General features: G+C 35.7%; 1 protein-coding gene and 1 long non-coding RNA gene across 6 annotated transcripts in view; one reads left to right on the top strand and one right to left on the bottom strand.

Moving 5' to 3' along the window:
- LOC144428077 (S-phase kinase-associated protein 2-like) overlaps nucleotides 1-16,914 on the top strand; it is a 287,944-nt gene that overhangs the window by 133,648 nt on the left and 137,382 nt on the right. The gene's annotated exons all lie outside the window — the stretch shown is intronic.
- On the bottom strand, nucleotides 12,351-16,913 carry LOC120337005 (uncharacterized). Of its 3 annotated transcripts, none has more exons than XR_013478160.1 (4): nucleotides 16,774-16,913; nucleotides 15,526-15,703; nucleotides 15,040-15,245; nucleotides 12,351-12,481 (listed from the first exon to the last, which is right to left on the bottom strand). It is a non-coding gene; the product is annotated as an uncharacterized LOC120337005 (long non-coding RNA). The 3 variants fall into 3 exon arrangements; XR_013478158.1 differs by lacking the exon at nucleotides 16,774-16,913 and adding an exon at nucleotides 16,292-16,387; XR_013478159.1 differs by lacking the exon at nucleotides 16,774-16,913 and adding an exon at nucleotides 16,047-16,162.

The raw sequence follows: 16,914 nt of genomic DNA, 5'->3' as shown, positions 1-16,914 counted from the left end.
AAAAACTTACGTATGTCATTATTCTTCTCCAAATCTTTGTAGTCAGAATCTCCTCTTCCATCAATGAATTGAAACATCATCATACAAATCTACATTCTACGTTGGTCACCATACATAGATAGACGAGCAGGGAATCGCCTGTATCGGTATTTATCTGCAATTAAATTATAATTCATTAAAACAGTGTTTAAATTCATTATGACGTCATATTGGACCGGTCTGGCAAACAAGGAAGGATACAACGAGAATATCGGTTGGAAACCGAAGACTTATCGATCGATAGTTGGGGAATCCCACAAAACAGAAACTGCAGTTTCGATTCATCCGCTCTTGTAACTTGCGCACTGCGCATCGCACACACACACTCGGCGGGTCTCAAAATTCTCTCTCTTTACAAAAATCTAGATCACTATATCAATAATTGATTGATAACTCGCTAATTATACAACATAATTCGCCCAAATTCAATAGGCTTCTGGTCCGATATAAGATGAATGCACATGCGAAATCTGGAGCAGATTCAATCTCGCTTTCGTGAGATATCGCGTGCATCTAACAGACAAACATACAGACAAATACCTATCAACATACTTACTGATTGAAATCGATAAGTAATAATGATGAAAATTTACATACCAAAAAAGTACCAACGTGTAGCACCTACGCTTTTAACATTTTTCACAGCTGAGGATGACTTGAAACATGCGTAAATGAATTCAGTCACTGAACCATTGGATTGAAAGAACATGGGCACAAAGAATGTCAATTACAGCATTCGCGATTTAGTAAGTGATAGTCCATAATTAATGCTGATAATATAAAACGAACATAACACTGAGACGTTTCTTTGGAAATTTGCTCAAAGTCACCAAAACTCAATGTGAAGCTACCGACGACTACTAATATACCAAGGGATACTGACACTATATGTATAGAGAATAATGGTAATGCGAGTTAGTAAATATCAACTGCCGCGAGGCTTGAAGCAGTTCGTGGTAATTTGATTAAGAAATAAACGAGAATATCGGTCAGAGACCGTTGACTTAACGATCGAAAGTTAGGGGATCCCCTAAAACAGCGCTCTTACTCCATAGTGACACTTTGTGTCCCATCACTAATCAAATAATATCTTACAGTCTTACTTACTTTGATCTTTGATCTTACTCTTACTTTGATCAATATCAAGAAACGAGTATAAATATAGTATTATTAAAGCGTATTAGTGTTTTACTATGTTTCTTGATATAAACTTTTATGTGCGTCGGTAGGTCAGCTGAACGGATAAAAGTACTGAAAGCTGAAAGTGAATTTTTGCAATCGCTGAAGACTTGAGCACACCGCACGGCACGAGTTTCAACTGCGTTTTGCAGGTTCAGGAATTGCCTCATTGCTGCTCACAGTCGTCGGCTGCGGTCACATTTAGTCGTAGAAGCGCTTGTCGTAAAACATTTCTCCGAACCCGGACATGCAAATGAGACATAGCAGATGACACGCAATATGAGCAGAGTTCAAAATCGTACTTCACAAGAGATTGTTTCAAATGTTCTCGAAGTCTCTAGTAATGTCTGTCTGGTTTTTATTTAACCTCCACAGAGCAAAGTATTACTCAGGGCAAACTTAGTTCCTGATTCAAAAACAAAGAAACCCAACGTGGAGTAACTTTTATGTGAAACTTTGGATCATTTTTACAAATCCTGCGCCAAAAAACGAACCCGCCACCGCTCTGACTAAAAAAAGCAATTATCCAGTTAGAGTTTGGCTTGGGGTTAGGAATGCTGATTACTCCGGAAATTAAAACTTTTAATTCATTTATAACCCTAACTTTACGAATGATTTGCTAATTTGTTCTTTTAAAAATTAGCGGGGTGTTTGTCTCAAATCTCGCATTTTCCCATTATTGTCAGGGTCTTGGTATAAAAGAATCGAATAATTATGTGCTAAATAATGATTTTCATTGCACTAGTTCAGGGATGGCGAACCTTTTTCGATGAATGGGTCGAAAATAATATTTTTATCGCGTAAAAGAAGAGAGTGGGTCACATATATTTAATCAATGTTTGTATCTATAAAAAAAACTTCTGAAACAAATCTTATGAGTTTCTGTTGGTGTAGTATTGGGCTTTACTTATGCAGTACTTCTATCAGGGACTTTTTATGGCATTCGATTTTATGAAATAAGAGTACGAAAACACGGATATGAATTACCAAAAACGTTTATGACGATGCGGCAAACTATTTCACTGTTCCAAAGCGTCTGGAGGGAATTCCACTCTGATAGTGTTATATTTTTTGATCAGTTTTCAACCTCATTAGAGCACTTCTACACTGCCCCGTTGTTATTTCAGATTTCTAGGTTTTTATTTCAAGTCTGAAATTTTTTTTACTCAACGGCATTGTAGGCGATAAACTAATAAAAATCAAAGTGGCATCTAGTTCTCGTATTATCTCGACGTTGTGAGAAATAAACAGATCAATTGCATTGTTATGTCATTAACTATATCAGAGCCAATAGCTGAATAACGGTACACGGCGGAGCAGACTTGCCTCTAAGATTAGGGGTCTGAAAATATCCATACCGGTTCAAAAATTAACAATTTGAGAATAAGCGATCGCGGCCCCGACGGTACATTATAATAGTTTAGTTATTGTTAGATTAATTTATGACCGGTTTTATCAATTTTTATTACTAATATGTTAGCATTTTATTTTTATTTTATTCGTGCCTTGGCGGGTCACGAATAAAACGCGGTGGGTCACTTTGTGACACGTGGGTCAGTGGTTCGCCATCCCTGCACTAGTTCGTTAAGTGTAATTGTTTGAACTTGATATTTAGACACAGTTATGTTGAACGACAGCTCTCCTATAAGGACTCAGTTCAGTTCTGGATATAATGACGCATTACGTTACGCAATGGACGAAAATCGTCTGACGCAGTGTCCCATAACAGTATTTCGACAGTTTTCGATTAATCACTGTAATTAGCAAATTGATAGCAATCAGCTCGGATGCATTGTCACCGTCTAGCTTAATGTTCATTGTTAGTGTCATCGGAGACGTTTCTGATGTTTAGTATTGGTTTTAGTATTACTAATTTTGCAGTTAGAAATACCAATTTGGATTGAAGTCAGATTCGGGGTTAAATGCGAAGTGCCCGATTGTAATTAATATATAGTTTTTGACTGCAGGTTTGGGCTGTATTATAGGTATATCAGGTAAATAACAGCGGCTTTTAGATTTTAGTAATGCAAGATACATTGAGTTCACTTTGGATAAAACTTTATTGGATAGTGTCACCTGGGGATCTAAAACATGGGGTATGTATCTAATCAGTCTCAAAAAAAGTAATCTATAAATAATTTTATGCATTTAGTTATGTGCTGATATTTGTAAATTTTAATTGCCACTGTACACTACTGTAAGATTTGTTTAGATATCCGCATGTTATATTCGGTTTGTTCATTGTTTTCTGTAGGTTTCGTTCGAGATGTCGACGTTCCTGATTTTGTTTCAAGTACCATCGTATGAAGTGTTATGAAAGAATAAAACCGATTTTAAGTTGGATTCAATTGCGGCAAAACTTTGAGGCAAAGAAAGCGAGAAGGGCACTTTATCGCTGTGAGTCGAGTTGCTTGAAAGCTGAATATAGTTGACAATAAATCGATTTGGCTGGGACAGGGCATGGGGCACGTTGACAATGGTCTCCATTCACGTAAGCCAGGAAAGCAGAAGGTTAACTCATTCTCAAATGTTATCAAAACAAGAAGAACCGTGTTCGCTCGCGAGGTTATCAAGTGTGGATGAATGAGTGAGTGAGATCAACTCGGAGTATAATATAATTTCATAAATTGACGAGAAGATTACTGACTATATACGGATAATAAAATCAAAAATATTTCTTACACTGTGACTAGATTTCGGGACTACTCCAATTTGTAAAGTAATGCATTTGGAAAAAATACCAGTATCTGGAAGCTACAGACATGAGTATTTTCAGTCAATAATTTTGATTTCGAACAAAACATAACGTTAATATATAATTGCTTTTCAATGTGAATAAGAAGATTCTTTAAACAGGGTTATTGTCGAAAATATCGTACGTCTCAAAAACTTACGTATGTCATTATTCTTCTCCAAATCTTTGTAGTCAGAATCTCCTTATCCATCAATGAATTGAAACATCATCATACAAATCTACATTCTACGTTGGTCACCATACATAGATAGACGAGCAGGGAATCGCCTGTATCGGTATTTATCTGCAATTAAATTATAATTCATTAAAACAGTGTTTATATTCATTATGACGTCATATTGGACCGGTCTGGCAAACAAGGAAGGATACAACGAGAATATCGGTTGGAAACCGAAGACTTATCGATCGATAGTTGGGGAATCCCCCAAAACAGAAACTGCAGTTTCGATTCATCCGCTCTTGTAACTTGCGCACTGCGCATCGCACACACACACTCGGCGGGTCTCAAAATTCTCTCGCTTTACAAAAATCTAGATCACTATATCAATAATTGATTGATAACTCGCTAATTATACGACATAATTCGCCCAAATTCAATAGGCTTCTGGTCCGAGATAAGATGAATGTACATGCGAAATCTGGAGCAGATTCAATCTCGCTTTCGTGAGATATCGCGTGCATCTAACAGACAAACATACAGACATACAGACAAATACCTATCAACATACTTACTGATTGAAATCGATAAGTAATAATGATGAAAATTTACATACCAAAAAAGTACCAACGTGTAGCACCTACGCTTTTAACATTTTTCACAGCTGAGGATGACTTAAAACATGCGTAAATGAATTCAGTCACTGAACCATTGGATTGAAATGAAATTGGCAAAAAGAATGTCAATAACAGCATTTGCGATTTAGTAAGTGATAGTCCATAATTAATGCTGATAATATAAAACGAACATAACACTGAGACGTTTCTTTGGAAATTTGCTCAAAGTCACGAAAACTCAATGTGAAGCTACCGACGACTACTAATATACCAAGAGATACTGACACTATATGTATAGAGAATAATGGTAATGCGAGTTAGTAAATCTCAACTGCCGCGAGGCTTGAAGCAGTTCGTGTTAATTTGATTGAGAAATAAACGAGAATATCGGTCAGAGACCGTTGACTTAACGATCGAAAGTTAGGGGATCCCCAAAACAGCGCTCTTACTCCATAGTGTCACTTTGTGTCCCATTACTAATCAAATAATATCTTACAGTCTGACTTACTTTGATCTTTGATCTTACTCTTACTTTGATCAATATCAAGAAACGAGTATAAATATAGTATTATTAAAGCGTATTAGTGTTTTACTATGTTTCTTGATATAAACTTTTATGTGCGTCGGTAGGTCAACTGAACAGATAAAAGTACTGAAAGCTGAAAGTGAATTTTTGCAATCGCTGAAGACTTGAGCACACCGCACGGCACGAGTTTCAACTGCGTTTTGCAGGTTCGGGAATTGCCTCATTGCTGCTCACAGTCGTCGGTTGCGGTCACATTTAGTCGTAGAAGCGCTTAACGTAAAACATTTCTCCGAACCCGGACAAGCAAATGAGACATAGCAGATGACACGCAATATGAGCAGAGTTCAAAATCGTACTTCACAAGAGATTGTTTCAAATGTTCTCGAAGTCTCTAGTAAAGTCTGTTTGGTTTTTATTTAACCTCCACAGAGCAAAGTATTACTCAGGGCAAACTTAGTTCCTGATTCAAAAACAAAGAAACCCAACGTGGAGTAACTTTTATGTGAAACATTGGATCATTTTTACAAATCCTGCGCCAAAAAACGAACCCGCCACCGCTCTGACTAAAAAAAGCAATTATCCAGTTAGGGTTTGGCTTGGGGTTAGGAATGCTGATTACTCCGGAAATTAAAACTTTTAAATCATTTATAACCCTAACTTTACGAATGATTTGCTAATTTGTTCTTTTAATACTTAGCGGGGTGTTTGTCTCAAATCTCGCATTTTCCCATTATTGTCAGGGTCTTGGTATAAAAGAATCGAATAATTATGTGCTAAATAATGATTTTCATTGCACTAGTTCAGGGATGGCGAACCTTTTTCGATGAATGGGTCGAAAATAATATTTTTATCGCGTAAAAGAAGAGAGTGGGTCACATATATTTAATCAATGTTTGTATCTATAAAAAAACTTCTGGAACAAATCTTATGAGTTTCTGTTGGTGTTGGGGTAGTTTTGGGCTTTACTTATGCAGTACTTCTATCAGGGACTTTTTATGGCGTTCGATTTTATGAAATAAGAGTACGAAAACACGGATATGAATTACCAAAAACGTTTATGACGATGCGGCAAACTATTTCACTGTTCCAAAGCGTTTGGAGGGAATTCCACTCTGATAGTGTTATATTTTTTGATCAGTTTTCAACCACATTAAGGCACTTCTACACTGCCCCGTTGTTATTTCAGATTTCTAGGTTTTTATTTCAAGTCTGAAATTTTTTTTTCTCAACGGCATTGTAGGCGATAAACTAATAAAAATCAAAGTGGCATCTAGTTCTCGTATTATCTCGACGATGCGAGAAATAAACAGATCAATTGCATTGTTATGTCATTAACGATATCAGAGCCAATAGCTGAATAACGGTACACGGCGGAGCAGACTTGCCTCTAAGATTAGGGGTCTGAAAATATCCATACCGGTTCAAAAATTAACAATTTGAGAATAAGCGATCGCGGCCCCGACGGTACATTATAATAGTTTAGTTATTGTTAGATTAATTTATGACCGGTTTTATCAATTTTTATTACTAATATGTTAGCATTTTATTTTTATTTTATTAGTGCCTTGGCGGGTCACGAATAAAACGCGGTGGGTCACTTTGTGACACGTGGGTCAGTGGTTCGCCATCCCTGCACTAGTTCGTTAAGTGTAATTGTTTGAACTTGTTATTTAGACACAGTTATGTTGAACGACAGCTCTCCTATAAGGACTCAGTTCAGTTCTGGATATAATGACGCATTACGTTACGCAATGGACGAAAATCGTCTGACGCAGTGTCCCATAACAGTATTTCGACAGTTTTCGATTAATCACTGTAATTAGCAAATTGATAGCAATCAGCTCGGATGCATTGTCACTGTCTAGCTTAATGTTCTTTGTTAGTGTCTTCGGAGACGTTTCTGATTTTTAGTATTGGTTTTAGTATTCTCCATTTTGCAGTTAGAAATACCAATTTGGATTGAAGTCAGATTCGGGGTTAAATCCGAAGTGCCCGATTGTAATTAATATATAGTTTTTGACTGCAGGTTGGGGCTGTATTATAGGTATATCAGGTAAATAACAGCGGCTTTTAGATTTTAGTAATGCAAGATACATTGAGTTCACTTTGGATAAAACTTTATTGGATAGTGTCACCTGGGGATCTAAAACATGGGGTATGTATCTAATCGGTCTCAAAAAAAGTAATCTATAAATAATTTTATGCATTTAGTTATGTGCTGATATTTGTAAATTTTAATTGCCACTGTACACTACTGTAAGATTTGTTTAGATATCCGCATGTTATATTCGGTTTGTTCATTGTTTTCTGTAGGTTTCGTTGGAGATGTCGACGTTTCTGATTTTGTTTCAAGTACCATCGTATGAAGTGTTATGAAAGAATAAAACCGATTTTAAGTTGGATTCAATTGCGGCAAAACTTTGAGGCAAAAAAAAGCGAGAAGGGCACTTTATCGCTGTGAGTCGAGTTGCTTGAAAGCTGAATATAGTTGACAATAAATCGATTTGGCTGGGACAGGGCATGGGGCACGTTGACAATGGTCTCCATTCACGTAAGCCAGGAAAGCAGAAGGTTAACTCATTCTTAAATGTTATCAAAACAAGAAGAACCGTGTTCGCTCGCGAGGTTATCAAGTGTGGATGAATGAGTGAGTGAGATCAACTCGGAGTATAATATAATTTTATAAAATGACGAGAAGATTACTGACTATATACGGATAATAAAATCAAAAATATTTCTTACATTGTGACTAGATTTCGGGACTACTTCAATTTGTAAAGTAATGCATTTGGAAAAAATACCAGTATCTGGAAGCTACAGACATGAGTATTTTCAGTCAATAATTTTGATTTCGAACAAAACATAACGTTAATATATAATTGCTTTTCAATGTGAATAAGAAGATTCTTTAAACAGGGTTATTGTCGAAAATATCGTACGTCTCAAAAACTTACGTATGTCATTATTCTTCTCCAAATCTTTGTAGTCAGAATCTCCTCTTCCATCGATGAATTGAAACATCATCATACAAATCTACATTCTACGTTGGTCACCATACATAGATAGACGAGCAGGGAATCGCCTGTATCGGTATTTATCTGCAATTAAATTATAATTCATTAAAACAGTGTTTATATTCATTATGACGTCATATTGGACCGGTCTGGCAAACAAGGAAGGATACAACGAGAATATCGGTTGGAAACCGAAGACTTATCGATCGATAGTTGGGGAATCCCCCAAAACAGAAACTGCAATTACGATTCATCCGCTCTTGTAACTTGCGCACTGCGCATCGCACACACACACTCGGCGGGTCTCAAAATTCTCTCGCTTTACAAAAATCTAGATCACTATATCAATAATTGATTGATAACTCGCTAATTATACGACATAATTCGCCCAAATTCAATAGGCTTCTGGTCCGAGATAAGATGAATTCACATGCGAAATCTGGAGCAGATTCAATCTCGCTTTCGTGAGATATCGCGTGCATCTAACAGACAAACATACAGACATACAGACAAATACCTATCAACATACTTACTGATTGAAATCGATAAGTAATAATGATGAAAATTTTCATACCAAAAAAGTACCAACGTGTAGCACCTACGCTTTTAACATTTTTCACAGCTGAGGATGACTTGAAACATGCGTAAATGAATTCAGTCACTGAACCATTGGATTGAAAGGAAATTGGCACAAAGAATGTCAAAAACAGCATTCGCGATTTAGTAAGTGATAGTCCATAATTAATGCTGATAATATAAAACGAACATAACACTGAGACGTTTCTTTGGAAATTTGCTCAAAGTCACGAAAACTCAATGTGAAGCTACCGACGACTACTAATATACCAAGAGATACTGACCCTATATGTATAGAGAATAATGGTAATGCGAGTTAGTAAATATCAACTGCCGCGAGGCTTGAAGCAGTTCGTGTTAATTTGATTAAGAAATAAACGAGAATATCGGTCAGAGACCGTTGACTTAACGATCGAAAGTTAGGGGATCCCCCAAAACAGCGCTCTTACTCCATAGTGACACTTTGTGTCCCATCACTAATCAAATAATATCTTACAGTCTTACTTACTTTGATCTTTGATCTTACTCTTACTTTGATCAATATCAAGAAACGAGTATAAATATAGTATTATTAAAGCGTATTAGTGTTTTACTATGTTTCTTGATATAAACTTTTATGTGCGTCGGTAGGTCAACTGAACAGATAAAAGTACTGAAAGCTGAAAGTGAATTTTTGCAATCGCTGAAGACTTGAGCACACCGCACGGCACGAGTTTCAACTGCGTTTTGCAGGTTCAGGAATTGCCTCATTGCTGCTCACAGTCGTCGGTTGCGATCACATTTAGTCGTAGAAGCGCTTAACGTAAAACATTTCTCCGAACCCGGACATGCAAATGAGACATAGCAGATGACACGCAATATGAGCAGAGTTCAAAATCGTACTTCACAAGAGATTGTTTCAAATGTTCTCGAAGTCTCTAGTAAAGTCTGTCTGGTTTTTATTTAACCTCCACAGAGCAAAGTATTACTCAGGGCAAACTTAGTTCCTGATTCAAAAACAAAGAAACCCAACGTGGAGTAACTTTTATGTGAAACATTGGATCATTTTTACAAATCCTGCGCCAAAAAACGAACCCGCCACCGCTCTGACTAAAAAAAGCAATTATCCAGTTAGGGTTTGGCTTGGGGTTAGGAATGCTGATTACTCCGGAAATTAAAACTTTTAAATCATTTATAACCCTAACTTTACGAATGATTTGCTAATTTGTTCTTTTAAAACTTAGCGGGGTGTTTGTCTCAAATCTCGCATTTTCCCATTATTGTCAGGGTCTTGGTATAAAAGAATCGAATAATTATGTGCTAAATAATGATTTTCATTGCACTAGTTCAGGGATGGCGAACCTTTTTTGATGAATGGGTCGAAAATAATATTTTTATCGCGTAAGAGAAGAGAGTGGGTCACAGATATTTAATCAATGTTTGTATCTATAAAAAAAACTTCTGAAACAAATCTTATGAGTTTCTGTTGGTGTTGGTGTAGTTTTGGGCTTTACTTATGCAGTACTTCTATCAGGGACTTTTTATGGCATTCGATTTTATGAAATAAGAGTACGAAAACACGGATATGAATTACCAGAAACGTTTATGACGATGTGGCAAACTATTTCACTGTTCCAAAGCGTCTGGAGGGAATTCCACTCTGATAGTGTTATATTTTTTGATCAGTTTTCAACCACATTAAGGCACTTCTACACTGCCCCGTTGTTATTTCAGATTTCTAGGTTTTTATTTCAAGTCTGAAATTTTTTTTTCTCAACGGCATTGTAGGCGATAAACTAATAAAAATCAAAGTGGCATCTAGTTCTCGTATTATCTCGACGTTGCGAGAAATAAACAGATCAATTGCATTGTTATGTCATTAACGATATCAGAGCCAATAGCTGAATAACGGTACACGGCGGTGCAGACTTGCGTCTAAGATTAGGGGTTTTGAAAATATCCATACCGGTTCAAAAATTAACAATTTGAGAATAAGCGATCACGGCCCCGACGGTACATTATAATAGTTTAGTTATTGTTAGATTAATTTATGACCGGTTTTATCAATTTTTATTACTAATATGTTAGCATTTTATTTTTATTTTATTCGTGCCTTGGCGGGTCACGAATAAAACGCGGTGGGTCACTTTGTGACACGTGGGTCAGTGGTTCGCCATCCCTGCACTAGTTCGTTAAGTGTAATTGTTTGAACTTGTTATTTAGACACAGTTATGTTGAACGACAGCTCTCCTATAAGGACTCAGTTCAGTTCTGGATATAATGACGCATTACGTTACGCAATGGACGAAAATCGTCTGACGCAGTGTCCCATAACAGTATTTCGACAGTTTTCGATTAATCACTGTTATTAGCAAATTGATAGCAATCAGCTCGGATGCATTGTCACTGTCTAGCTTAATGTTCATTGTTAGTGTCTTCGGAGACGTTTCTGATGTTTAGTATTGGTTTTAGTATTACTAATTTTGCAGTTAGAAATACCAATTTGGATTGAAGTCAGATTCAGGGTTAAATGCGAAGTGCCCGATTGTAATTAATATATAGTTTTTGACCGCAGGTTGGGGCTGTATTATAGGTATATCAGGTAAATAACAGCGGCTTTTAGATTTTAGTAATGCAAGATACATTGAGTTCACTTTGGCTAAAACTTTATTGGATAGTGTCACCTGTGAATCTAAACAGGGTGTAAGTATCTAATCAGTCTCAAATAAAGAAATCTATAAATAAGTTTATGCATTTAGTTATCTGCTGATATTTGTAAATTTTAATTGCCACTGTACACTACTGTAAGATTTGATTAGATATCCGCATGTTATATTCAGTTTGTTCATTGTTTTCTGTAGGTTACGTTCGAGATGTCGATGTTCCTGATTTTGTTTCAAGTACCCTCGTATTAATTGTTATGAAAGAATTAAACAGATTCAAAGTTGGATCCAATTGCGGCAAATTTTTGAGGCGCAGAAAGCGAGATTGGCACTTTATCGCTGTGAGTCAAGTTGCTTGAAAGCTGAATATGGTTGAAAATAAATCGATTTGGCTGGGACAGGGCATGGGGCACGTTGACAATGGTCTCCATTCACGTAAGCCAGGAAAGTAAAAGATTAACTCATTCTTAAATGTTATCAAAACAAGAAGAACCGTGTTCGCTCTCGAGGTAATCAAGTGTGGATGAATGAGTGAGTGAGCTCAACTCGGAGTATAATATAATTTCATAAAATGACGATAAGATTACTGACTATACCGAAAATAAAATCAAAAATAATTCTTCTATTGTGACTATATTTCGTGACTACTTCAACTTGGAAAGTAATGCATTTGGAAAAATACCAGTATCTGAAAGCTACAGACATGAGTAATTTTAGTCAGTAATTTGATTTTGAACAAAACAACATTAATATATGATTGCTTTTCAATGTGAATAAGAAGATTTTTTAAACAGGGTTATTGTCGAAAATGTCGTACGTCTCAAAAACTTACGTATGTCATTATTCTTCTCCAAATCTTTGTAGTCAGAATCTCCTCTTCCATCAATGATTTGAAACACCGTTATACAAATCTACATTCTACGTTGGTCAGCATGCATAGATAGACGAGCAGGGAATCGCCTGTATCGGTTTTTATCTGATATCAAATTATAAGTCATTAAAACAGTGTTTATATTCATTATGACGTTATATTGGACCGGTCTGGTAAACAAGGAATGATACAGTAATGATGAAAATTTAAAAACGAAAAAGTACCAACGGGTTGAAAGAAAATGCACAGAGAATGTCAATAACAGCAATCGCTATTTAGTAAGTGATGGCCTATAATCAATGCTGATAATATAAAACGAACATAACACTGAGACGTTTCTATTGGAAATTTGCTCAAAGTCACGACTCACGAAAACTCAATGTGAATCTACCGACGACTACTAATATACCAAGAGATATTGACACTACGTATAGAGAATAATGGTAATGCAAGTTAGTAAATATCATCTAACTCGAGGCTTGAAGCAGTTTGTGGTAATTTGATTAGGAAATAACTATGAGGTATCGAATTCCGATAGCTGAATCTCGTGGAAAAAAATCTCGAAGCATAGTATTTTTTGTCTGGTATTTCGCCGACTGTATACGGATGAGAATTCACAGTAAACCGAACTAGACGGCAAATATTGTTAGACTTCCCAATGCATAACGCGAATTCATGGTTGTGAGAATTTCTGTTTACTTATTGTCACCATCCAGAATTAACACTGAAGATAAGAAGAATAAGCTTTCAGGTAGATCGACTTGAGACAAGAGTTGTAGGAAAATAGAAAAAAACACTCTAGAGTTAATTAAGGTGTATGTCGTATATGCGATAATATCTAAAAATTTCTGGCAAGCAGGTTGAAACATTAGAAATACCGTATGAAGAAAATACAGCAAAATGCTAAATGACTATCGTGGATAACTTTTTCATTTCAACCTGTTTGTCACCAATGATATTATCTACCGGCCTTTCATTTACTGAATTATATCTGAGATATTACTAAACATTTACTGAGTAACTGAAGAACGGACCAACGCGCAAAAATCACATCTGAAAATCACATAGCCAGTATTCATTAAGTTACCGTTAGGTCATTGACAGAAATAGACCGAATCTAACTTCCTTGCATTTGAAATGATTCATTTTTATCTTTCAATACTTGAGTCATTTGGCATTTGTTAAATATATATACATATACAAAATCCTTGTAGTAGAACATATAAAGTCGCAATAAACTAGAAGCAAACATTCCCTTTTGAATGGTCTAGCTATATAGGAGACTTGGTTGTTTTCTTTACAGAACCGTGTTCGTGTTCGAGATACCACTATATATAACATTGCAGAGTCGGGAACAATTCACGACCAACTAAAAATCCCAGATATGATCAGTTAAAACGTTATTGGAAATAAAACTTTCAATGAACTACATTTTTCAAGATATTGAGAAACGAGCAAAATTAAGGCGTATACGTCTTTAACTTTTTTTTTCTAAATATAAACTTGTATATATATGCGTCGGAAGTGCAACTGAACAGTTAAAAGGGTTCCATTACATTTGAACCCACGTACATTTGAACCCATGACAATTGCACCTGTATGCTATTGCACCTATGGAATTTTTTTTGTTTCACGGATAGTTAAACCCATACTAACCCTAACCCATGGGTTTTAGCACCCGCATATAGATTGAACCCGTGGATATACGCATGGGTTCAAATGTACATGGGTTCAAATGTACGGTCACCAGTTAAAAGTACTGAAAGCTAAAAGTGATTTTTTATAGTAATTTACAAATTCAATTAATATTAATAATACCAAAACTTGTCCTTGATGACAAAGAAAAAAATTGCAATGAACTATGAACCAAACAAGCCTATTCCATTTTTGCTTGGGACATAATTGCTTTCTGTACAGTAAATCGTTAGAGTTGTTACTACTATACAATATTATTAAGTTTGGAGCCATTAACGACTCAAATAGTATTTTATGTTTGCAATAGTTTAGACCGCTTCATAACTTCAGATATGATGAGATGCACTATCAACGGAAGAAAATTTATCAATGAACTACAAATCGAACGTTTTTCAATTTTTATGCGTCTAAAATAAACATATATAACTAAAATTGGCATTCGATATGCATACATGCAAGCCATGCCAGTCATGGACATGTATTCCGTGATTCTAGAAATTAAATATTTCTGTTGTTGCTAGGAACGAATTAAAAGTTTACTTCATTAGTGTTTCAATAGTTACAAACCCGCCTGAAATAAATACCAAACTCACATTTCACCGGAATTATCCTATTGGCCATAGTCCATAGTATATTATACTTTGGGTTACTCCGCAGGTAATCCAGAGTGGATAAATGAGTGAGTGAGCTCAAGTTGGGGTGAAATAATTTTATTAAATGACGATAAGGTTACCGACACTACGAAAATTAAAATCAAATCAATTTCTCGTGTTGTGACGAAATTTCGGGACCACTTCAAACTTCCGAAATTCAGCATTTTGAAAAATATCAGATTCTACAAGCTATAGAGTGATTTTATTCAATAATTTGATTTTGAGCAAAACATTGATGACACGTTGATATGTGAATCAGAGGGTTCCTTAACAGCGTTTTATCCGAAAAAAATATATTACACCTCAAAAACTCACGCCTCTCATTAATCCTCTCTAAATCTTTGTAGTCAGAATCTCCTCTTCTATCAGCGAATTGAAACACCTTTATACGATTCTACACTCCACATTGGTCAGCAAACGGCAAGTATTCGGCGGTATCGTTTTTTTTTTCAACAATCAAATTATAACTCCATAAATAATGTTTCTATTCATTTTGACGTTATACTGCCCCGATGGCTAGCCTGGTGAATAAAGAAGGAGAAAATGATTACAAAAGTTTAAATATCAAAAAAGTACAGAAGTTTAGGACCTTTGGAATGTCAATGACAGCAAACGCGATTTAGTAACTGATATAACTGATTCTAACAATATAACACGACCATACAACTGACTCGATTTTATAGGAAAATTTGCTCAAAGCAAAGTCACCCGAAATTACTTAAAAGATCTTTGATCTCAATTTTGTTTACTTCATTAGCGTTTCAATAGTTACAAATTGCCTCAATCCAACAGCAAACTCACATTTCACTGAAATAATAATATTATCTTTTGCTCTTCTGTGAATTTGGTTTGTCTTCTCCTCTTTTCGAAAAGAAATTGTGTATATTTCTCAAATGCTCCACAGTTTATCCTGTTTGATTTGGTTTTGTGATCTAAATAGTTTAATGAAAGTCGGTCTTTTGCGCATATCGCTGATTCCCTGGAATAAAAATAAAGCATTTACTGCATTGTGTTAACTAATTATTGCGTCATGAGCAACCTATTTCTAAAACTTCTATGTGGACAAAGGAAACATAAAAGGCTTAAGCTGAAGCTCACTCGTATTTCCTGAATGTATGTAAGATTAAAGATTCTCACGCTCGAGATATACCTGCAACAAGACCGAATAACTCATAATATTTAATTAAGATAAATATCTTGACTGAAACTTTCTCGAGGTGTTGTAAAGAATTTCCACAGAATTTACATATGTAAAACAATTTATGTAGGAATTCTATTATACAGATCTTTCAAAAAAGATTGTAATATTAGAGAAATTCTACCTCGCGCAGTTTCGACAACCTCAGACTTCAGCCCACTACACGGCAAGAGTTTCAACTGCATTTAAATACCTTTATACAATTCTACATTCTACACTTGTCAGCAAATTTAGATAGACGAACAGTCAAATTAGATCCATTAAAATAGTGTTTATAATCAATATGACTTCATGCTAAATTGTAAACCGGCCTGGGAAACAAAGAAGGATGAAATAAAGATGCAATATTAAATACCAAAAGGTACCAACGTTTAGGATCCACGCTATTGGCATTTTCCACAGCGGAGGATAACTTACAACATGCATAAATAATTTTAGTCACTGAAACATTGGGTTGAAAAGAAATTGGCACAAACAATATTAATAACAGCAATCGCGATTTATTAAGTGATAGCCTATAATTAATGCTGGCAATATAACACGTCCATAACACTGACACGTTGTTATTGGAAATTTGCTCAAAGCAAAGTCACGAGAACTTACTCAAAAGATGATCTCAAAGTTAAGCTAACGACGACCACTAATTTCATTTTACTTATTGTCATCATCCAGAATTATAAATGGAATAAGTTTCCAGGTAGATCGCCTTGAGACAAAAGTTGATAGGGAAATATATCAAAGCACTTTAGAGTTGAGTATATGCGATAATATCGCAAAATTGCTGGCAAGCAGGTCGAAACATTAGAAATACTGTATGAAGAAAATGCAGCGAAAATGCTAAATGATAGGACCTTTCCCAGACATCCGTAATCAAAACATCCGTATTCGCAACTAATCATAAGCGGGCAGATGTAAACAAACATTCTTCGCTGAAAAGTCGCTCAGACAACTTCAGACGCGTTCCGCACAGGTTGCCGGCGTTTTAGATAGAT

Source organism: Styela clava, chromosome 10, assembly GCF_964204865.1.
Source record: "Styela clava chromosome 10, kaStyClav1.hap1.2, whole genome shotgun sequence".
In the NCBI taxonomy this organism is placed as follows: Eukaryota; Metazoa; Chordata; class Ascidiacea; order Stolidobranchia; family Styelidae; genus Styela; species Styela clava.
The sequence above is the reverse complement of the archived record's forward strand: the minus strand, read 5'-3'. Positions and strand labels throughout refer to the sequence as shown.